Here is a 23289-nt window from a genome sequence, read left to right as displayed (position 1 = left end):
AAATTCTGACACTTTTTTTTTTTAAATTCTTTCCTTCTTTAGAGTACCCTAGAGTCTACAGTAAGGCTGGTGATTCTGTTATGAATGGGTCACTGAGGAATATAGCAGGACCAGGCTAAGCCACCAGAAACCCAGAGAGGTTGGTAACTAAGCGGATTGCAGACCCCTGATGCTATCCACACAACTAGCAGTAGCCGTGGAGCGTACCTACGATGCCCTAGATGCTTCAGCACAGCCGGAGCACTAACTAGCCTAAAGCAAGAAAGGTGAAATCTAAACTGCCCCGGAGCAGACCCCAAAGGAATAGATAGCCCCAAACATATATTGTCGGTGAGACAAGATGAAAACACAAACGCAGGCAGAAAAATAGACTGAGCAAATGATAGGGCCCAAACTGAAAACCTCTCTGCTCACAAATAAAGATGATGTATTGCAGGCAGAGCACGAGGACATGGAGCAAGGAAACATAATTGCCCTCTTCTGCTCACAAATCGTTTCCAACACATGCAGTGTAGAGTTCTAACATGTGGGGACATCACACATCATCACACACCGCCAGGCAAGGGCTACTGAAGCTGTAGCTGACTTTCTAAAATGGGCAGACAGATGGCGTACTTTCACTAGCAGATCTGGCAGCTCCGGGCCGCTTTTTGAGAAAATGTTGAACTACAAGGTTAAGCACATGGGCCAGGCAAGGAACCTGTGTGAGCTCACCTTGCCTCAGAGCCGTCACCAGGTTCCAGCCATTGTCACACATGACCATGCCTGGCTGTAGGTTCAGCGGTGTCAGCCAAATATCTGACTGCTCTTTCAGCACTGTCCACAACTCTTCTGCATTGTGCAGTTTGTCACCTATGCAGATTAGCTTCAGCACAGCCTGTTGCCGCTTGGCTCAGGCAGTGCTGCAGTGTTTCCAGCTTCTGACAGATGTGTTCATTTCAGAGACGGAGGCTGAAGAGTAGGAGGAGGTGCAGATGCTGTACAGTGCTGTGCAAATTAATTGGGAAAAAGCATTTTTTTAAGCAAAGTCATAACTTTGCTACCAGTTAGTGATTCAAACCAGGTTTAACTGCTTTGAACAGGTGTGAGTGCCTGTTCAAAGCAGTTAAAACTGGTTTGAATCACTGACTGGTAACCAACTTACAATTTTACTTAAAAAAATGCTTTGTCCCAATTAATTTGCACAGCACTGTAGACTGTCGGGGCAACCCTGATTGACGTAGGGCCCGCAATCCTCTACGAGGGGAGGATGTATTCCATCTCAAGGTCTGACAGGGTCCCAGCTTCCACTATATTAACCCAGTGTGCCATCAGTGAGATGTACCGTCCCTGCCCACAGGCACTTCTCCACGTGTCCATGGTTAGGTGGACTTTCCCAGTAACAGCATTGTTGAGGGCACGATTAATGCTGTGGGACACATGCTGGTGTAATGCAGGTACGGTACAATGGGAGAAATAGTGGTGACTGGGGACCAAGTACCTTGGGACAGCCGCCGCCATCAGTTTGCAGAAAACTTTCCTCTCAACGAGCCTAAAAGGCAATATTTTGAGCGCAAGCAGACGAGAAATGTGCGAATTAAGTACTGTGGCCTGTGGGGTATTGGCTGCGTATTTCCGCTTGTGTTTCAATGACTGGGGTATAAACAACTGAAGGCTGGGCAGGAACAAGGACGTGGACGAGCTTCATGATGGTGCTGGTTGACTGTGAGTAATAACAGGTGCAGGGCCCGAGGCATCTTCACAGGCACGGTGAACTGGGGATTGGCTTGTACGCAAAACAGTGGAAGAAGCCGTGTTGTCACCTGCAGACAGTATTCCTGGAGTCTGGGGTTCGGCCCACAAAGTTGGGTGTTTTGCTGCCATGTGCCTAATCATGCAGATGGTGGTCTTTAAAAAATAACCAGACTCGGAAAGATCTAACCGCTGGAATGGCAACTTCAGTCCTGCTGGTGTTAGGGGGTATTGATGCACGCTTTCTGTCTGCAGCCCCCACACTGCTTCTTCCTGCATGTTTGGGTGATATGCCTCCTTCTGCATGGGTGCTGCTGTCCTCGCTCTGCATGTCCTCCTGCCAGGTTGGGTCAGTCACTGTTAGGGCTAGCGGAACGTACCAAGTAATAAGAGATGGTATCAAGGTGCGTTCGCAGCCCGGGGTCCATCGTGCAGAGATGTTACCTGCTGCTCGATAATGTTGGAGGCTATATAGCAATATACTAACTGAACACTGGTGGGTTAGCTTCACCCGATGTGTACAGAGGCAGACTCTGTTACTGCACAGAACTGCGGGAAATAAATGCATGAGCCTGTTAACGCTCACAGAGCTCGGCAATGTGAGCACTTGTGTATAGTCACAGGACTGTTCCCCAAGGACACAGAGTTAGAGTCCCTCTAGACCACTAGTGCTCGGCACCGCAACTGCGGAGCCAACAAGAGGTCAACTGAAATATAGTGCACCGAGTGTGCACTGCACCACTCTGACAGATGCCACTAACCACCCGGACTAGGAAGGAAAGCACTAGACTTGCGCACAGCGCCGCACTGGTGGATGCAGCCGCTTAATGTGGTACGGAGGTGCCTAGAGCTGAACGGCATGGTAGGGCGCTGAGTGAGGTGCTTTGACTTGGAAGCACAGTGGCACAAGACAAAACCACTAGTAGGCGCTGACTCTAAACCCTACAAGCAAGCACAACCAGAGGGAGGGAATATTAATGAGTAAGTAACCAATTTCAAGCATCCATCATTATGCACAAAACTAGCAATAAGAGTATATACTAGCGCATGGCCGAGCGACTCTTTTACAGTGGTCCAATCAGAGCAGCAACTGGACCTGCGCATGTGACCTCTGACCTCCAATGAGAGGTCGTCCCACGGGCATGCTCAGTAGGAGAAAGACAGGATTTAGTCTCAGGAGCGTCTGCTCGCTGCTGACTCAAGCATGGTGTTATAGCTGAACCAAGAGGAGCAACCAGATGCCTAGCATTAGCTTGGGCAAGATGCTGGGACTGCTGTGTCTGCTGAGCAGGAATCTCTGTGGCCGCAGAAGAATGGGAGACCACAGAGGACATAGCTTGAGATTCCCCCTGTGCAGTGGGGGAAACCCAACATCTAACAAGGCCCTCCCCCTCCTTGGGCCTCGCTCTGCTCAAAGGCCGTAATGAGTACTGGAGCATGAATGTTATCCACAGGCTCCCAGGTCCGGCCCTCTGGGCCATGACCCTTCCAATCCACCAGATAATATTTTTTGTCACGCACCACCTGGCACCCCACAATGGCCTCTACCTCATACTTGTGCGAGAAGGAGTCTGATGTCCTGGCAGATGACTCGGGAAACTGGAACAGGTGAATGGGTTTAAGGAGGAAAACGTGGAAAGTGTCGGTGATACCCAGGTGTGGAGGAAGGGCCAGCCGGTAGAGCACAGGGTTGACCTGTTCAAGGACCTTGAAGGGGTCTATGTAGCGAGGTGCAAACTTAGTGGACTTAACCCGCAGCCTGAAGTTACTGGCAGAGAGCCACACTAAGTCGCCAGGAGTGAAGGTCAGAGCCGGGCGCTGGTATGTGTCTGCAGAGACCCTCATTCTCTTCTTGGAGGCCCGGATGGCATCCTGGGTGCAATCCCAAATATCACATGCCTCCACTGCCCAGTCTGCCGCCCTAGAGTCGGTGGATGACACGGGCATGGGCACAGGGATGCGCAGATGCTGGCCGTAATTTAGGTGGAACAGGGTCTGATCGGTGGAGTAGGCAACATCATTGTTCAAGGCGAACTCCGCCCACGGCAGCAGGGATGCCCAGTCATCCTGCCTGGCCGAGTCACAATGTCATAGGTATGTAACCAGGGTCTGGTTGGCCCTCTATACCAACCCGTTCATCTCAGAGTGATAGGCCGAGGAGAGATTCAGCTCAATGCTGAGCAAGCGACAGAGCTCTCTCCAAAACCGAGATGCAAACTGGGAGCCCTGGACACAGACAATCGTGTCCGGCATGCCGTGTAGGCGGAAGACATGCTTGTTGAATAACGCTGCCAGGCCCTGTGCAGATGGTAGCCGAGAGAGAGGCACCAGGTGCATCATTTTAGAGAAATGGTCGGTGACAACCCAAATAAATGTGCTGACGCTGGACTTGGGCAGGCCCACCACAAAGTCCACATCAACCATCTCCCAGGGCCTGTCCGCCACCGGCAGGGAGCAAAGTAACCAAGCAGGCTATTGCTGAGGAGACCTATTCTTGGCGCAGGAGAAACACGCCCAAATGTAGTCTCCGACGTCACGGGCCATATGCGGCCACCAGTACATCCTTGCCAGGAGCTCAGATGTCCGCTTTGTCCCAAAGTGTCGACCCACCCTGGACGCATGTGCCCAAGAGAGAACCTCCGGTCGCAGATGGGCAGGGACAAATGTATTGCCCGGGGGCACCGACTATAGGGCGACCGGCGCCATGGTCCTCAGGCTCTCGGATGGGATGATCAGCTGAGGCTCTGTCTCCTCCTCTTCTGATGATACCATGGAGCCAGAGAGGGCAACGGTACGGACGTTTTTCTCCCCGGAGAGAATGTGGAGAGTAAAGTGGAAATGGGAGAAGAACAGGGACCATCTGGCTTGGTGAGAGTTTAGCCATTGGGCTGTCTGCAGGTACACCAAGTTCTTGTGGTTGGTAAATACTTGGAAGGGGAACTGGGCCCCCTCCAGGAGGTGTCTCCACTCTGAGAAGGCCAACTTCATAGCTAGCAACTCCCTGTCCCAGATGTAATAATTCCTCTCCGCTGGTGAAAAGGTCTTGGAGAAGAAGAAGCAAGGCAGCTTACGACATTGAGCATCCTTCTAGAAGAGGACCGCTCCAGCACTGACGGAAGAAGCATCCATCTCCAAGATGAATGGCTTATCTACATCAGGGTGATGTAGAATGGGAGCGCTAGCAAAGTGGGTCTTGATGGAGCAGAAGACCTTGGAGACCTGTTCTGACCACAACTTGGGGTTTGCTCCTTCTTGGTGAGGGCCACCAAGGAAGCTACCAAGGAGGAGAAGTGGGGAATGAACTGGGGATAGTAATTAACAAACCTGAAAAAGCGCTGCACTGCTTTGAGAGAGTGGGTTTCCTGCCAGTTCATTACTGCCTGCAGCTTAGCAGGATCCATAGCCAAACCCTGGGCAGAGATGATATAGCCCAGGAAAGGCAAGGACTCCTGCTCAAATAGGCACTTCTCCAACTTGGCATAGACATAGAGGGAGTCAGCTCGAAAGCGGTCGAGACTTTGCAAACTTCTCTCCGGTGGGAGTCCATATCTGGAAAGAAGATGAGAATATCATCCAGATAGACAACCACCAAGGTGAATAGCATATCCCGAAAGATATCATTTACAAAGTCCTGGAAGATGACCGGACCATTACAGAGCTCAAAGGGCATGACCAGGTACTCATAATGGCCATCCCTGGTGTTAAATGCCATCGTCCATTCGTCCCCCTCACGGATGCGAATCAGGTTATAGGCCCCCCACAGATCTAATTTGGTGAAAACTCTCGCTCCCCGTAATCTATTAAACAGTTCCAATATCAGGGGCAGAGGATACTTATTCTTAACGGTAATAGCGTTAAGACCCCTGCAATCGATGCAGGGACGTAGCTCTCTATTCTTCTTTTGGATGAAGAAGAATCCCGCCCTGGCTGGTGACACCGACTTCCTAATGAATCCTCTTGCCAGATTCTCCCTGATATATTGAGACATAGCCTCAGTCTCCGGGAGAGATAGGGGATAGACTCAACCCCGTGGAGGCTCAGCACCAGGCAAGAGGTCAAGAGGACAATCATAGGGGCGATGAAGTGGAAGCGTCTCCGCCGCCTTCTTGAAGAACTGAGAATTCTCTCCGAGGACCACTCTATATGGGGACAATGATACCGCAACCTGGGGACCCTTAAAAGGACTTGATCGATACCTTCGGGCATGACGAGGAGGGATATCGTCTCCTGATGAGATGGAGACACCAAGATTATCAACGGGGCAGTCTGGTGGGTAATCTGTGAGGATAGAGTCGCGCCGTTCACCACTCTGACAGTGACTGGCTTAGATATCATATCCAGGGGTATTGCGTGCCGTTGAGCAAAAGCAGATGACATAAAATTGTCGTCCTCTCCGGAGTCCACACAAACCTCCACAGCAAGAGTGGATGAACTAAACTCAAGCATCCCCTTAAATGACAGCTTGGAGGAAAACGCCGCTGATTCTAGTGAGCCTCCTCCTACGACCACTTGACACGAGCGTTTTCCCGACAGCTGTTGGCATCGGTTGGCAAGATGACCAGACTGCCGGCAGACATGACAGACCACAGGTGCTCGAGCGGACCGGGACCTGGATCCCGCGTGGGAAGCCCCCTGAGACTCGGAAGCCCGATCGCAAGATTTCAGTGGTTTAGCAAAACTAGGTGCCAACCTAAACCTTTGCCTACACTGTGACCGCTCCTACCTTCGCTTGGTGAAGCGAAGGTCTATACGGGTGGAGACGGTGATAAGCTGATCCAGTGTGGTGAGAACCTCCTTGTGGCCAGGGCGTCCTTAACATGGTCAGCCAGACCTCTCCAGAATGCCAGAACAAGAACCTTATCTGGCCACTCCAACTCTGAGGCCAGAGTCCGAACTGGATGGCGAAATAGCTGACCAAGGACGAGCCCTGTGACAATGCCAGCAGCTTCAGTGTGGTGTCATGGGTGGCTCACGGTTCCAAGAAGACGTGTTTCAGAGTGGCCAAGAACTGAGAGGCACTCTGCATCACATGATCACCACGCTCCCACAGCGGTGTGGCCCACTCCAAAGCCCTGCCTGACAAGAGGGAAATGACAAATCCCACCTTAGCCTGCTGAGAGGGGAATTGTGCAGCCAGCAGCCCTAGCTGTATAGCACACTGGCTCACGAAACCCTTACATGAAGCACTATTGTCCGAGAACTACTCGGGAAGCGGGAGGCGGGACAAAGTCGGGGCAGGGATGGCAGTTGTCACACAGGAGACAGCCTCCATGGCTGCCTGAACAGCGGCTACGGTAACATCCGCAACTGAGGCTCGAGAGCCGCCAACCTGCCCTCCAGCTGCCTGATGTACCACAGCAGTCGCTGTTCGTCCACCATGACTAGCCAGACCCTGGCGCTAGTATACTGCTAGGGCTAGCAGAACGCACTAAGTAATAAGAGATGGTATCAAGGTGCGTTCGCACCCCAGGGTCCATCGTGCAGAGATGTTATCTGCTGCTCGGTAATCGTGGAGGCTATATAGCAATAAACTAACTGAAAATAGGCGGGTTAGCTTCACCCGATGTGTACAGAGGCGGACTCTGTTACTGCACAGAGCCGCGGAAAATAAACGCCTGAGCCTGTTAACGCTCACAGAGCTCGGCAAAGTGAGCGTTTTTTGTATAGTCACAGGACTCTTCCCCAAGGACACAGGGTTAGAGCCCCTCTAGACCACTAGCGCTCAGCGCTGCAACTGCGGAGCCAACAAGAGGTTAACTGAAATATAGTGCACCGAGTGTGTAGTGCACCGCTCTGACGGATGCCACTAATCACCCAGACTAGGGAGGAAAGTGCTAGACTTGTGCACGGTGCCGCACTGGCGGATGCAGCCGCTTAATGCGGTACGGAGGTGCCTAGAGCTGAACAGCATGGTATGGCGCTGATTGAGGTGCTGTGACTTGGTAGCACAGTGGCGCAAGACAAAGCCACTAGTAGGCGCTGACTCTAAACCCTAAACCCTACAAACAAGCACAACCAGAGGGAGGGAGTCTTAATAAATCAGACACCAATTTCAAGTATCCATCATCACACAAAACTAGCAATAAGATTCTTTACTAGCGAATGACCGAGCGGCCATGCGACTCTTTTATAGTGGCATCCTTCCGGGACCTTCCCAGTGGTCCAATCGGAGCAGCAACAGGACCTGCGCATGTGACCTCCGACCTCCATTGAGAGGTCGTCCAACGGGCATGCTTAGTATGAGAAAGACAGGACTTAGTCCCAGGAGCGTCTGCTCGCTGCTGACTCAAGCATGGTGTTACAGCTGAACCTGGAGGAGCAACCAGATGCATAGCACTAGCCTGGGCGAAATGCTGGGACCAACATCTCTGCTGAGCAGGAATCTCTGTGGCCGCAGAAGAATCTGAGACCACAGAGGACATAGCTTGAGATCCCCCCTGTGCAGTGGGGGAACTCAATGCTTAACAGTCACTATGTCATCCACCACCTCGTCTTCCACATATGCACCCTGCTCTTTCTCCTGACTTTCCAGCAATTGAGTCTCATCATCGTCCACCTCTTGTGACTGTGGCTGCTCAAAGATTTGTGCATTGCTACATGGAATATCATCTTGCCCCGCTTCAAGTGGAGCAGGCGAGAGGCATAAATCTCAAAATGGGAAACTGAACAGCTCTTCAGAGTGTCCGAGTGTGGGATAAGTTGTCTCAGGATACTCGGCATGGTGGGAGGAAGGAGGATCAGGGTGAGTAATATCCAATCCACACTCATGGCCACTCAGACATGACCATGTGGAAGACATGATGGTGGTGTTGGCTAAGTGACTGGCAGCAATATCCTCTATCCAACCAACAACCGTTTCACACTGCTCTGGCTTCAATAGTGGTGTGGTGTGGTCCCCTAGAAACTGGGACAGGAAGATTGAGCACGAAGGTGTGGGTCTTTGCTGTGGCCCACTTTCAGCTTGGCCATGGCCTCGTCCTCTGCATACATCATCAGCATCACGTCCACTTCCCCATCCCTTGCCCCTTGCCTTGCCCATTTTAAAAGGACTACTGAAATATTTGAAAAGCTCAATACAAATGGATTTACTTGGAGAAAAATTAGATGTGATAAGTATGCATGCAAAGCGAAGATTTTTCCACCACAGATTCACCAGGCCTCAGCCTGACATAACAGACTATACTAACTTTTTGGGGGTTTTGGAGTTATTTTTGGAAAACACACAATAATGAGTAGAACAAGGCTTGCAGACAGAACTATGCAACATATGCCTGCGAAGCAAAGATTTTTACACCACTGAAAAGCCAGGTCTCAGCCTGAGATAACAGACTGTATTAATTTTATTTTTATTTTTGTATACAAAAGACTGCTGGATATAATAACAGTGACAGCCGGCCAAAAAAGAAAGCTGCCGTAAACTGGAAAAACTTTGAGCACACACAGATATGAGCTGCCACGGAGAAACCACTACAACAAATGTGTGGCCTGTATTTTTTTTTGGGCTAAATACTGCTGTATTTAACCAAAACTGACAGCCAGGACAAAATGAGAAAAAAAAACTGTAAATTGGCCAAATTTTGAGCACACACAGATATGAGCTGACATGGAGATACCACACCAAAAGATGTACAGCCTGTATGGGTTTTTTTTGCCTAAATACTGCTGTATTTAACCAAAACTGACAGCCAGGCAAAAAAAGAGAAAAAAGTTGTAAACTGGCCAAACTTTGAGCACGCACAGATATGAGCTGGCATGGAGATACCACACCAAAAATGTGTGGCCTGTTTGTTTTTTTCACCTAAATATTGCTGTATTTAACCAAAACTGACAGCCAGGCAAAAAAAGAGAAAAAAGTCGAAAACTGGCCAAACTTTGAGCATGCACAGATATGAGCTGGCAAAGAGATATCACATCTAAAATGATGTGGTCTGTTATTTTTTTTTTTTTTTTTTGCTATATTTAACCAAAACTGACAGCCAGGCCAAAAAGAGAAAAAAACAGTAAACTGGCCAAACTTTTTGCAACACAGATATGAACTGCAACGGTGATATCACACCAAAAAATGTGTGTCCTGTATTCCAGTTACACCTGGGTCTAGCTATATACAGCTAATATATCCCACAGGTAGCAGCAGCAGCACCAGAACACAGGAAGGGAATGGACCCTCGTGATGTATGCAATGATCTATATACACACATACAGTGCCGGCAGGCCTTGCACTGATGTGTATACAGCGACGTACACTACCCTGCCTGCCTAACACTGGAACCTACAGTATATATATATGGATTTAGTCTTTAGAAGGACTGTTTGCTCAGCTGGATGTGAGTATTTAGGATGGTAGACCCCACACTAACTATTAAATCCCCAATTCTGACCCTATCAAGGCAGCCGTTCTCCCTACACTCTCTCAATCCAGAGCTGAATGCGCCAAGCAGGGCGGTGTCTGGTCCCTTATACCCCTAATGATGTTGTGCAGCCAGCCAATCACTGCACAACCACAACAAAGATGGCTGCGGTGTTTCGTAGCCTGGCAGACAATCCCTGCTGTGTGATTGGGTCTCTAAAGTCCGCCAAAAATGCTAGGTGGAGACCTGAGTTCCCGCCTAGTAATCCCGGAAAATGCTCGGTGCTCGCTGAGTACACCGAGTACAGTGATACTCGGCCGAGTAACGAGTAGTGGCGAGCATGTTCGCTCATCACTACTAAGATCACATCTGTGTGAGGAATTTGTTTTTTCTGTTAAGTTACAGGAACAGATAAGCAGAATTTAAATTTGGAAAAAAGTGATCAATTTGTTTTAATCTATTTAATTTTTCTATGTGTACATTTTATTTTTGTCATAAATACTTATTTAAATTAAAGTAAACTATTTTGTTGTTATGCGGTTAGACTTTGTTTCAAGTTCTATTATACCAATAATTCATAACGTTCATAATTATACTAATTTTAAGAGCAATAAGCATTTTAAGCCCTTTTTTGTCCACTAAGTTTCATTGCAATCTTTGACAGCTGAAATCAGCCTCAGTGATTCATCAGACCACTGTTTATCTACCCTCATAGTACAAATAGAGTATAGGTAGGAGAGTTCCATTTCAATAAAATCTAACCTTTATTGACCAATATTAAAATACCTCCAAATCAACAATGACACATAAACCAACAAATAAAGTGCTCGAGCTTCAGTGCTCAGTTAAAAAATGGTTTAATCTCACCAATCAACTTTTTCCGTAGCAGATTTATTCTAGACAGGAGCCGGATATGTAGTCAAAATAAATTTACTTGGGGAGCTGGAAGGAATATTTCTATTTTTCCCTGTCGTGTCCCTGTATTGCTCCTGTCCTTACAAGGACAGTCCCCTAGTGAATGCTGCTATGGGGTTCCCACTATCACTCTACTGATATGTTTTCCCTATATGTTTCTTCCCCAATAATGGGGATTCATCAGGGGAATTCAATAATCATGTATTCAGCAGGATATAGATTAACTCCCTTCTATATATAGGGAGTTAAACCCTGCAGTGGCAGGTGTATTATAGTCTAGATGTGGTCATCTGTGTCATAGACCCTATAAGAGTGAATGGTATGAATGGGCCCTCCCTTCAGGCGCTTCTTAAATAGGAGTACCGTTTATACCCCCCACCCCCAGCGTCTGACCTCGTATCCTGGTCTCCGATACTATGCCTCCTCATTAGTGTCACAAGACCTTCTGGTGGCATTGAACAGTCCCGTCTCATCTGTACATCTAGGATTTGTATTTCCCTGCGTGTCACTGCATGGAACGCACCGAGGGCGGAAATTGTTCTGCCATATTGGTTACATCACATACTGGTGCGTTCACCACATGCTGCGCGACATGGAACGCATCCGGCCCGGAAGTATCCATGCCATTTATTTTCTCTTATATCCGGATGTCATTGCTAAACTCCCCATTGTCTCCATGGGAATGCAAATGCTCGGACATCACATCCAGGTACATTCACTGCATGCACGACGTGGAACGCATATGGCCTGGAAGTATCAAACCCCATTTTCTTTCTCTTATATCCGTATGTCATTGGATGCATGGGATACATATATGGGAAGAATGATAACAGCAGCATTAAACTATGGATTGAGAGCGTCCCGCTGCCGAATTTAGCTGTGACTTATGTGTCTTTACCTGCCCTGAGGAGCAACCTGTTAAACAGTTTTTTATTTTCTATCGAGACAGGTATGACTTGAAGAAGTGGAAAATGAGGATGAATGAACTCATGGAGATCAACATCCAACAGTGCGGAGACACCATCACAGGTTTCTTTACGCAGTGACTCTAGAGCAGCACCCCCATCCCTTATGAGAAACATGCAAAAACATGCAAAACACAAGCCGCGGAGACACCATCACATGTTTCTCAACACAAGCAATGACTAGCCAGGTCTTTCCCCGGAAAGGAACAACCACGGGAAGGGCAGTCTCCAATGAAGGAAACCACCTATGCCAAAACATGGTATCCATCCACAGACAGCTGTTTCGGGGTATTGCCCCTCATCAGTGTGGAGTAGGAAACTGGCTAGTAGGAGCAATGCCTAGTAAAAGACTGAAAAATGAGGATGAATGAACTCATGGAGATCAACATCCAACACTGCAGAGACACCATCACATGTTTCTCATTGCAATGACTCTAGAGCAACGCCCCCACACCTTATGGGAAACATGCAAAACACAAGCCGCGGAGACACCATCAGATGTTTCTCAACACAAGCAATGACTAGCCAGGTCTTTCCCCGGGAAGGAAAAACCACGGGAAGGGCAGTCTCCAATGAAGGAAACCACCTATGTCAAAACATGGTATCCATCCACAGACAGCTCTTTCGGGGTATTGCCCCTCATCAGTGTGGAGATGACACGCAGGGAAATATAAATCCCAGATGTACAGATGAGATGGGGCTGTTCAATGCCACAAGATCTCATGACACTAATGAAGAGGCATAATACCAGAGACCAGGATATGAGATCAGACGCCGGGGACGGGGGGTATAAACTGCACTCCTATTTAAGAAACGCCTGAATGGAGGGCCCATTCATACTATTCATTCAGATAGGGTCTATGACACAGGTGACCATATCTACACAATAATACACGTGCCACTGCAGGGTTTCACTCCCTATATATCAGAAGGGAGTTAATCTATATCCCACTGAATACATGATTATTGAATTTCCCTGATGAATCCCCATTATTGGGGAAGAAACTTATAGGGAAAGCATATCAGTAGAAAAATTTATATAAAGTGCTCTCAGTGAAAGAAACAAAACAGGAATCCTGTGGGTGTGATACCTTTTAATGGCTAACAAAATATAGTGAATGATGTTACAAGGCAAGCTTTCGAGACAGCTTACATCTCTTCATCAGGCTGATATAACAGAATATTTGAAGAAATCTAGTTATATACAGTAAAAAGCACAGGCATGGTATGATACATGGACATTTCAATTAACAAACACTGAGCTTACAGAGAGCATCCTTAATTACGTAAGATTAGATAAGTGGTGTTAAAGTTTTATTGACCCCATATGCATGTGAGATCAAAGCGCTGGTGGTTCCTTCATTGTTTTTGGAGGAAATAGTTCAGATTTGGTAGTGGGCCATAAATCCTCCTGACAAACTGAGTCCTGTGTGAATAGAATCATAGATTGTATTGAATTTGAATTTGGCCACAGGTAAATGTGGTGTATGTTTTTTTTTTTCTGTAATTGTATGACAATGACACCTAATCCTTGTTCTCAGTCTCTGTCCTGTTTCTCCAACATAGAGGCCACCCACAGGACATACTGTATATTGCATAGAATTAAATACACCACATTGGAAGAAGAACATGTGAATGTCCCGGCGATCTTATAGTCCTGCTGTGTGTTGGGATTTGAATCTTGTCAGTGGTCTCTATATAAATGCATATTTTGCATCTTCTCCCACTGCAAGAATATGTCCCTCTTGGTGAATCTGTCGGCATTGAACTTCAGATAATGATGTTTATTAAATTAGGAGGTTGTCTGTAACATAGCAAAGGGGGGGTCTTTGAATAATATTTTTAACCGGTCATCCTTGTGTTGGATATGGTGAAGTTTCTTAGCCGTTTTTCTCAATATTTCAAGCTGTGGGTTGTAGATCACTACCAGGGGTACACAATGACTTTCCTCTTTTTTTCTGTATTGAAGTACTTAACTTCTAGGGATCCTTGTGGCCCTAATGATCTGATCATCAATGGAGGTGGGATGGTAACCTTGATTTAAAAATGACATTTTAAGCTGGGTTAGGTGTTCATCCCTGTCCTTAGGACTGGAACAGATACGGTTATATCTGAGGGCCTGGCTGTAGACAATGGACTTTTTAATGTGTTTAGGATGGAAGCTGTCCCATCGGAGGTATGTGGGACAGTCAATTGGTTTTTGATACACTGATGTATGGATTGAACCATTTTGGACTTTATGGTGGTGTCTAGGAAGTTGACTTTTGTTTTTGAGTGGTCCAATGTCAAGTTTATGGTTGGATGAAATTTGTTGAATTTGTCATGGAAATTTAGAAGTTCTTGTCCAGGCTCTGTCCAGATTATTAAGATGTCATCAATGTAACAGAAATAGGCAAAGGGTTTGATGGAGCAAGATGTTAAAAAGTCATTTTCCAGTTTAGCCATGAAGAGGTTGGCGTACTGGGGTGCCATTTTCCCATAGCGGTGCCGGTGCATTGTAGGTATAGCTCCTCACCGAAAGAGAAAAAAGTTATGTGTGAGGATGAATCTGGTAAGTGTTATTACAGACTCGGAGGGGATCCCATTGGCCTCAAGAATTATTCGGCAGGTGCTTAGTCCATCTTCGTGTGGGTTATTGGAATATAAGGATTCGATATCCACGGTGGCTAAGATGGTGCTGTAGGGGAGGGGACCTATCGTGGATAGCTTATTCAGCAGGTCTGTAGTGTCCCGTATATAGCTGGCTGTCTTCCTTATCAGAGGCTTAAGGATGGTTTCTACCCACCCTGAGATTTTTTCAGTGAGTGTTCCCACCCATGAGATGATTGGCCTCCCTGGGTTGCCTGGCTTATGAATCTTGGGAAGCATATAGAAAGTTCCCATCCTTAGATTCTCGGGTATTAAGTCCAGAAGGTTTAAGGAGTCTGTACGTAGACATTTGATGACTCTTTTCAACTCCCTCAGATATTTTGGAGTTGGGTCATCATCGAGTTTGGTGTAGTACTGTATATCCATCAATTGTCTGTGTGACTCTTTGATGTAGTTGGTTGTATTAAGGAAAACTATGGCACCGCTTTTATCCGCAGGCTTAATAGTAATCTCCCTATTATTCTTAAAGCCGTGAATTGCCTTTTTCTCCTGCAAACTGATATTAGATGTTTCCTTTGCTTTTTTATCCAATATCGTGGACTGCACCGAATGTCTAAATGAGTCAATATATTGGTACAAAATAGTGTTGCGGCAAGAAGGAGGTATCCAGTCAGAGTTTTTCTTATTCTCTAGTCTGACTTGAGTTTGGCTGTCCAGATGCCCCAAGTCCTCTTTGACAGAGAAGAACTCCTTCAGTCTAAATGCCCTTTTACATTTAGCGATGCACCAGCGATCCGACCAGCGATACGACCCGGTCAGGATCGCTGGTGCATCGCTAAATGATCGCTAGTGAGCTTCCACACAGGAAGATCTCACAGCAATGCAGTAGAGATGCAGTGGACGATACTTACCTTTCACACACAGCGATCCAGACGTCCTCCCGCCCGCATCCAGCGTCGCTCATCTCACACAGCAGGAAGCCCAGCAGGCAGTAGACAACGAGAAATGGAGCCGCCCGATCTCGCGCGATGAGCGACAGACAGCGGGGGAGCCGGTTGGAGGTAAGCATCACACATAGCGATATTGCTAGCAATATCGCTATAACGTCACAAAACCAGTGACGTTTTAGCGATATTGCTAGCGATATCGCAATGTGTAAAACCCCCTTAAGTCTCCTGAAGTATTGTTCCATGTCACTACAAAGTTCTGTTTTGTCTAGAGATTTTGTAGGACAGAATGTGAGACCTCTGGAAAATACATTGAGTTCTAGATTAGTGGGTTTGTGAGATGACAGATTAATAACACAGCTGACTGTACCTGTGTCCTTCTGGCGGTTTTGCCCCATGCTGTAGTGAATAGGAGGGTCTTGACTGGTGCTGGAATGTAATCCTGCTTTCAGTCCAAGTCTGTGGAGTTTCTTTTTCTTGTTGTATATTAGGTACAACTGCAGGGTAGTAGAGTGTGGCGCCCCTGAGGCTTCAGTCGCCACAGAGGTACTGCACCTTCTACTAAGGTGTAGTGCCCCACCATCCAGGTAAGGTGGGAACTCCTGACCACGCTCCACACCTGCATTCCACACACAGGATAGTTCAGTGGGGCCACCTAACAGATTTAGGCTGGGGGTTAGCAGAGCACCCCTCGTGGAACCCTGCTTCGTAACACGAGATGTGCTGGGAGGCGGGTGGAGTGTGATGACACAAAAGAGAGGGAAAGTGTAGGATTTCAAGTCAGTCAGTCTGGGGGGAGACCCAGAAGAGGTCGGTCTGACGGGAGGTCAGCAGATGAGGGTCTGAGAGAGAGCAGGCTGACAGCAGGTCAGCCTGAGAGGAGCTCAAGGCGGAGGAAGGCAGTCAGTCAGGAGAGGCTGAGGACTGGTCTTAGTGGAACGAGCTCCTCAGGAAAGGAAGAGAAGGAGAAAGAGACGTAGACTGAAGACTACAGATTCCATAAGAGAGATAGAACAGATCGGAACGAAGGAGAATAGAAGGACGGTGGGAAGAAGGTTGAGAAAGAGAGAGAACCCTTCCAGTCCAGAAAGCGAAAAGGCCGGGGCCCAGTCCCCGAGGATGATTGGATCTTTATATCCGGCAACAGACACCGGAGGAGTAGTGAGCCGCTAACGCCTTGCTCCCACCATAGACTTGGGACACAACAGCGAAACGGATAGAGAGCCGGGACTCTGGAGCTAGAGTTCCCCGAAGCAGGCTACAGCTGTCTGTCATACAAGTAGAGACTAGGAACACCTAGAGAGAGGCATTCCAGGGTAACTAAGTACTGGAGTGCTTCGCCCCTAAAGGTGCACTGGAGGAGTCGTTCAGTGAAGGTACATATTGGCAGAGTGTGGAAGGGAGAATCCTATCCTGCCTGGAGGTTGACTGGAGCCCTGACCTGGAGAACACAGTACGGAGGCAGGCAGTTGTGTGAATTGCAAACAGTGAGTAAATCTTTGGAACCGCATACTCTGGTGTCCTCCAGTTATTCCAGCACCGCTACACCTGGGTAACAACATCCATACCATCCTGCGCCTCTCCTTATCCATTGCACCTACACTGCCCTGGGACTACAGCTCCACCTGTGGGGAGCTATACCATCTCTGCTGCACCACACCATCAGTCCCAGCGGATCTGAATGCAGCGTTGGCCTAACACCATACTTGCCAAATTCCACGGGTGGCGTCACAAACTATTCTAATAAACTCTAACACCTTTAACATCACCGCCATTGATATTGGGGCCCAGGGCCACGGACCGGGTCACCGCTGCTGAGACACACCATCCCCTGTGCACCGGCCCGGTACCGAGTACCCCACTGCCCTGGGCGAGCCGTGGGGTGACCCAATTGTAAAGCTGCATTTTCTGCTGTATGTCACCAGCAATTGTATTCCTTAAAGTTTGTATTTCCATTTGGAACTTTTTCTTGGTGCTGTAGAAAACATGAATAAGGCGGTTACGTAGTCTCTCCCAAGTCCTGTAGCAGAGGTGTTGTGAGTAATGAGTATTATAGGTATTCCGAATAGGATTCTTTAAGCTTAGTCCTTTGGGTATTAAGTGCTCCTTCTTGCATCTTGTTAAAAATATGTCACTATCCAGTTGTGCCAGTTTCTTCAGTCGATCTTTCAGTTCCATACATGTACGGTACATTCTGGTATCCTCCATTTAGTTAAACGAAAAAAAGTGGTTTGATACCGTGTTAGCCAGTAGAAAAAAATATATAAAGTGATCTCAGTGAGAGTGATGGTGGAAACCCTATAGCAGCATACACTAGGGGACTGTTCTTGTAAAAACAGGAGCAATACAGGGGCAAAACAGCGAAGTAAATTTATTTGGACTGCATATCCGGCTCCTATCTAGACCAAATCTGCTTTGGAAAAAGTAATTTGGCAAGATCAAACCATTTTTTAACTGAGCACTGTTAAGCACGAACACTTTATTTGTTGGTTTATGTGTCATTCTTGGTTTGGAGGTATTTTAATATTGGTCAATAAAGGTTAGATTTTAGTGAAATGGAACTCTCCTACCTATACTCCAATCCTTGACAGCCACACTTTTTATATCCTTTGCTTCAATCATGTCATTTTTTTCCCAGAGCTCACAGAGTTAAGTTAAATTGTATTACGCATGATAGTGAAATGAAACAAACTGGCAGCTTCAGATTTAGATTGCTGAATATTTATAATGCTATTTTCAAGCCCTTCTGGGCTCCACATTATCTAACTAAGGATGAATCTTAGCCACCTACTCATAACGGGCATATGGTATCACTGCTAAACAAAATAAGAAAAAGAATATGGCATTTGCATTCTAAAGTCCTGATATTTAAAGCAGTTTGAACGTAAAATACATTAATCTGTATGTTTTATTCTGGCTCTCCATTGCTACATGAAAGTGGAAAGTATCGTGTGTGAAATGTAAATTCTTTATGCTGCATGATCTCTCATGTGGCATATGATTACAATTTAGAAAGATATTAACAAATATTACCAGGGTATTATATGTTTCAAAGTGATAGGAAAAAGGGCTCATCAGTGATTCATTTTCAATTACATATTTTTAGTAATATCAAGTAAGATCAAAGCAAAGTTCTCTTCATAATTCTTTCTTTCTTCTAACCTTCTTTGGCTTTAATATCAAACCAGTCTTGTTTCACAGATCAATCAGTACATTAATATGAAAAGCATGAAATAAGGTCAGTATTTATTGCACACAGAAAAAGTATCATTATTTCTGGTGTCAAAAAATTAACTTAACCCCTTAATGTCCAATGGCAGACACAGTCCGCCATTAGACATCTCCCCTGCTTTGATGAGGGCTCCAGCGTTGAGCCCGCATCAAAGCCTGGACATGTCAGCTGTTATGAACAGCTGACATGTGCCCGCAATAGGCGCGAGTGGAATCGCCGCCGCCCGCGCCTATTAACTAGTTAAATCCCGCTGTCAAAGATGACAGCGGGCATTTAAATAGCATTTCCGGCCGCTGGGCCGGAAATGACCTCATCGCCGACCCCTGTCATGTGATCGGGGGTCGGCGTCATGTTGCCTGAAAAAACAGAGGTCTCTATGAGACCTCAATGGTTGTTCCAGGCATATGGCTTTCAGCGCCACCCGGTGGTCGGCGCTGAAAGCAGGGGAGTAAATTTGCTACATATTGGCGATCTGCTCATCGCCAATATGTAGCAGAGCCGATCGGGTTGCGCATGCTTCTAGCCTCCTATGGAGGCTATTGAAGCATGCCAAAAGTTAAAAAAAAATGTTTAAAAATAAAAAAAATAAAAAAAAATAAAAGTTCAAATCACCCCCCTTTCGCCCCAATCAAAATAAAGCAGTAAAAAAAAAATCCCACATACAAATATTAGGTATCGCCGCGTTCAGAATTGCCCGATCTATCAATAAAAAAAGCATTAACCCGATCGCTAAACGGCGTAGCGAGAAAAAAGTCAAAACACCAGAATTACGTTTTTTGGTTGCCAAGACATTGCATTAAAATGTAATAACAGGCGATCAAAAGAACGTATCTGCACAAATGTGGCATCATTAAAAATGTCTGCCCGGCACGGAAAAATAAGCCCTCACTCGACCCCAGAAAACGAAAAATGGAGACACTACTGGTCTCGGAAAATTGCGCAATTTTTTTTAGCAAATTTTGGAATTTTTTTTCACCACTTAGATAAAAGAGGACATAGACATGTTTGGTGTCTATGAACTCGTAATGACCTGGAGAATCATAATGTCAGGTCAGATTTAGCATCTAGTGAACCTAGCAAAAAAGCCAAGCAAAAAACAAGTGTGGGATTGCTCTTTTTTTGCAATTTCACCGCACTTGGAATTTTGTTCCTGTTTTCGAGTACACAACATGGTAAAACCAATGATGTCATTTAAAAGTACAAATCGTCCCACAAAAAATAAGCCCTCACATGGCCATATAGATGGAAAAATAAAAAAGTTATGGCTCTGGAAAGAAGGTGAGCGAAAAACAAATACGAAAAATCGAAAAAAGCTCCAGTCATTAAGGGGTTAAAGGCATTTTCTACCATAGTGCCTTCTTGTGAGACATGTTAATTGACCATAACATGATCACAAAGTGTCTCCCTGCTAGAAACCTCTCTAAGGCTGGAGACACACTAGCCATTTTAAAATCAGTTTGATTTTGATGCAGGTGAGTCAGACGAGTGTATTGTAAGTGTCATGCATGAGTGATGCACTTTTTATATGAGTACAATGCGATTTTTCACACCTAGCATCCGATTTACATCAGAATGCAGTGCGATTGCTATCTAATTGCAATGTGAATTTAATATGAGCTTTTACATACAGCAATTCTCTGTCATTTACACATCATTTTCAAATTAAATATTCTTCAAAACACATATATTAGCTATGTAGATAGATAGATAGATAGATAGATAGATTAATGATCTGCCGCGTACAGTATAATCACTGATCACAGGTTAGAATAGAATAGATAGAATAGATAGAATAGATATATACACATAGAATAGATGTGTGTGTGTGTGTGTGTATATATATATATATATATATATATATATATATATATATATATATATATATATCAGAACTCCCAGCTGCATATTAATCACATGCCAGGGTGGCGACATAAATCATGGTCCACCTTAAAGAAATGAACACCAACTCCGAAAATCATGAGATCAAATAGGTGGAATTGGAGTAACTGGTGAAGTAAGATAAAAAATGAGCTTTATTAGGCACTATATAAAATAGAATATACAGGTAACACGAGAGCACAACACCAAGACAATATAAAAAGACCAAGGTCACCCTACAAGGGTAAAAATGGCAGATATAAATAAATACATTAATATAAATAAATTGAAAGCGGCGCTCAGTACCCATGAAATGCACATCGGGGCTCTGTCATCTGGCTCTGTCATCTGGTTTATGGTCACCCTCCAATCCTGCTGGTAAGCTCTACTTTCCAATACTATTTCATGTTTTATTATTGGCTGTTGCATGCCCTTTGTGGAAGGTCCTTGTTTTTTGGCGAACCTGGTGGCTTATGGTTCTTCTACTTTGAGTAGTTGCTGTACTTATTTATATCTGACATTTCTTCCCTAGTAGGGTGACCTTGGTCTTTTTGTATTGTCTTGGTATTGTGCTCTCGTGTTACCTGTATTTTCTATTTTATATAGTGCCTAATAAATCTCAGATTCTATCTTACTTCACCGGTTACTCCTATTCCTCCTATATGATTATATATATATATATATATATATATATATATATATATATATATATTTACAGTTGTGGCCAAAAGTATTGACACCCCTTCAATTCTGTCAGATAATACTCAGTTTCTTCCTGAAAATGATTGCAAACACAAATTCTTTGTTATTATTATCTTCATTTAATTTGTCTTAAATGAAAAAACACAAAAAGAATTGTCCTAAAGCCAAATTGGATATAATTCCACACCAAACATAAAAAAGAGGGTGGACAAAAGTATTGGCACTGTTCGAAAAATCATGTGATGCTTCTCTAATTTGTGTAATTAACAGCACCTGTAACTTACCTGTGGCACCTAACAGGTGTTGGCAATAACTAAATCACACTTGCAGCCAGTTGACATGGATTAAAGTTGACTCAACCTCTGTCCTGTGTCCTTATGTGTACCACATTGAGCATGGAGAAAAGAAAGAAGACCAAAGAACTGTCTGAGGACTTGAGAAATCAGATTGTGAGGAAGCATGAGAAATCTCAAGGCTACAAGTCCATCTCCAAAGACCTGAATGTTCCTGTGTCTACCGTGCGCAGTGTCATCAAGAAGTTTAAAGCCCATGGCACTGTGGCTAACCTCCCTAGATGTGGACGGAAAAGAAAAATTGACAAGAGATTTCAAAGCAAGATTGTGCGGATGTTGGATAAAGAACCTCGACTAACATCCAAACAAGTTCAAGCTGCCCTGCAGTACGAGGGTACAACAGTGTCAACCCGTACTATCCGTTGGCGTCTGAATGAAAAGTGACTGTATGGTAGGAGACCCAGGAAGACCCCACTTCTTACCCAGAGACATAAAAAAGCCAGGCTGGAGTTTGCCAAAACTTACCTGTAAAAGCCTAAAACGTTTTGGAAGAATGTTCTCTGGTCAGATTAGACAAAAGTAGAGCTTTTTGGGCAAAGGCATCAACATAGAGTTTACAGGAGAAAAAAAGAGGCATTCAAAGAAAAAAAACACGTTCCCTACAGTCAAACTTGGCGGAGGTTCCCTGATGTTTTGGGGTTGCTTTGCTGCCTCTGGCACTGGACTGCTTGACCGTGTGCATGGCATTATGAAGTCTGAAGACTACCAACAAATTTTGCAGCATAATGTAGGGCCCAGTGTGAGAAAGCTGGGTCTCCCTCAGAGGTCATGGGTCTTCCAGCAGGACAATGACCCAAAACACACTTCAAAAAGCACTAGAGACTTCTAAGGTGACCAGCAATGAGTCCAGACCTGAATCCCATAGAACACCAGTGGAGAGATCTAAAAATGTCAGTTTGGAGAAGGCACCCTTCTAATATCAGGGACCAGGAGCAGTTTGCCAAAGAAGAATGGTCTAAAATTCCAGCAGAGCATTGTAAGAAACTCATTGATGGTTACCGGAAGCGGTTGGTCGCAGTTATTTTGGCTAAAGGTTGTGCAACCAAGTATTAGGCTGAGGGTGCAAATACTTTTGTCTGGCCCATTTTTGGAGTTTTGTGTTAAATGATCAATGTTTTGCTTTTTCATTCATTCTCTTTTGTGTTTTGTCATTTAAGACAAATTAAATGAAGATAATAATACCAAAGAATTTTTGATTGCAATCATTTTCAGGAAGAAACTGAGTAATATCTGACAAAATTGCAGGGGTGTCAATACTTTTGGCCACAACTGTATATAATGCATATATATACAGTATATATATCTATATATGTCAGTGACACATACATATATATGTATTTATATTGCATAGAGAGATAGATCCAAGAAATGCCGGCAATTCATCTGCTGGGTTATGTAAAATCACTGCAGGAGCTGACAGGATAGAAGAGATAGATTACATACAGTAAATATAAATAGAATAGGTAGATATATAGATGTCAGTGACAAATACAATTAGTACAATGTGTGTGCAAATTACTGTACATTTATTAATAAAAGATTATTTTTTGGAAAAAATGATGTGGGGTCCCCTATAATTAATAACCAGTAAAGGCTATGCAGACAGCTGCGGGCTGATATTAATAGCCT

The 23289-nt window shown here is 45.4% G+C and overlaps 1 long non-coding RNA gene across 1 annotated transcript in view; it reads left to right on the top strand.

Annotated features, from left to right (window-relative positions):
• Positions 1 to 18051, top strand: part of LOC141052624 (uncharacterized) — a 46721-nt gene extending 28670 nt beyond the window's left edge. The window contains exon 2 of the long non-coding RNA XR_012220863.1: positions 11944 to 18051. This is a non-coding gene — a long non-coding RNA (uncharacterized lncRNA). The remainder of the gene's footprint in view (positions 1 to 11943) is intronic.
• Positions 18052 to 23289: the final 5238 nt, after the last annotated feature.

The sequence above is a fragment of the Dendrobates tinctorius genome, unplaced genomic scaffold, assembly GCF_039654945.1.
Source record: "Dendrobates tinctorius isolate UK_male_01 unplaced genomic scaffold, ASM3965494v1 ptg000162l, whole genome shotgun sequence".
NCBI lineage: Eukaryota > Metazoa > Chordata > Amphibia > Anura > Dendrobatidae > Dendrobates > Dendrobates tinctorius.
Note: the sequence above shows the minus strand (reverse complement) of the source record. Positions and strands in the feature narration are given on the sequence as shown.